We start from the raw sequence: 1,584 nt of genomic DNA, 5'->3' as shown, positions 1-1,584 counted from the left end.
ATGTCCATTTCGTCCCTATTTGTGATGAGGCTTGAAATGGGATCCATAGAGGTCCAGAGAAGCTTTATTCCTTAAGCTTTATGAGGATTCATGGGAGTTTTGACCAAGGGTTATGAGATATGGGGCTAAAACATCATATAGGAGCAAATAGTTGTTGTTTGAGCACCAAGGTTTGGACTTTACGTGATTATCATGATTAGGGAGGCAAGATCTATGATTGTATGGAACAGATCTGACCTCAGAAGTGAGTTTGAGTTTATGCATGGCATGAACTCGCCGAGTCTGAAGAACAGACTAGGCGAGTAGCATAAAGTTTGCCCGTAATCACTCAGCGAGTGGTCTTGTCGAGTTGAGGCGTTAAATCAGTGAGTCAGGGAGAGGGAGAGTCAGGGGGACTAAGTCAAGCCAGAACTCGCTGAGTTGTTCTTGAGACTCGGCGAGTTGAGTCGTGGTCGCCCCGCGATTCATGCCAGGTGGAACTCGTCGAGTCAAAGAAGTACTCGGCGTGTCAAGAGAGGATCCAAGAGAGTCAGTGGACACATATAGATTCGCCGAGTCGCCCTAGTGCACTCGCCGAGTCCGGTCAAAGTTGATCGTTGACCTTGTTGACCTTTAGGGTTGAGTGCAGTTGTATTTATGAGTGTATTACTTTGTGTGATTAGGCGGAGGCTAGATCACATTTATTCCGAGACAGATATTTACCGAGACATCGAGGTGAGTCTTCTCACTATACTTACCTAGAGTGGTATATTGTGTAGACCAGAGGGTCTTATGTGTTATGTATGAGATTATGTGCTATGTACTATGTGTATGTTGTATGTTGTTATAGACTGGACCGGAGGGTCCAACGATACAGACCGGGCCGGAGGGCCCAACGAGCTATGACCGGACCAGAGGATCCAACGAGCTACGGGACTGGAGGGTCCTGCTGAGACACATCGACCGGAGGGTCGTATTATAGCCTTGAGTGGCATATGTGTTGTATGTGGTATTTTGGGGGAACTCACTAAGCATTTATTCTTACAGTTGTTATGTGATGTGTTTCAGGTACCAGTGATGAGCACGGGAAGGCGCCGACATGATCCGTACACACTTGTGGAGTTTATGTTTTGGATTCTAGGAGATGTCTTGTGATAAATACATTTGAAACAATATGTTGATGTTATTTTGTGAAAATGATGGTTTTGAAAATAAAAAATTTGTTTTGAAAATTTACGTTATTACACTTAGTCATCCTCCTATCTAAACTATCTAAATTAGCCATCATTGTCGCCATGTTATCGTTAACAGTCTTCACTACCCCCTACTTACTTCATTTCGTGGGTTACGATATTCTCTAGAATGTTTAGAGAACTCCTCAATTAATTCCTTGATCACCGGGGGTGCCTTCTTTGTGAGGGGTCCTTGCGAGTCTAGGAGCTGCCTAGTTGTCACATTGACTCCATCATAGAAGATGGAGACTTCTTGTTGGCTATTAAGATCATGATGTGGGCAATTCCTTAGTAGACATTTGTATCTCTCTCATGCCTCATAAGGTGACTCTCCAGGTTGTTGTTCAAAGTTGGCAATAGCTTTCTTCAACTT

General features: G+C 43.9%; 1 non-coding gene across 1 annotated transcript; it reads left to right on the top strand.

Moving 5' to 3' along the window:
- The first annotated feature begins 1,477 nt into the window (after window positions 1-1,477).
- On the top strand, window positions 1,478-1,584 carry LOC111911420 (small nucleolar RNA R71). Its single transcript, XR_002856853.1, has one exon. It is a non-coding gene; the product is annotated as a small nucleolar RNA R71 (small nucleolar RNA).

This window comes from Lactuca sativa, chromosome 6 (assembly GCF_002870075.4).
Source record: "Lactuca sativa cultivar Salinas chromosome 6, Lsat_Salinas_v11, whole genome shotgun sequence".
Taxonomy (NCBI): domain Eukaryota; kingdom Viridiplantae; phylum Streptophyta; class Magnoliopsida; order Asterales; family Asteraceae; genus Lactuca; species Lactuca sativa.
The sequence above is the reverse complement of the archived record's forward strand: the minus strand, read 5'-3'. Positions and strand labels throughout refer to the sequence as shown.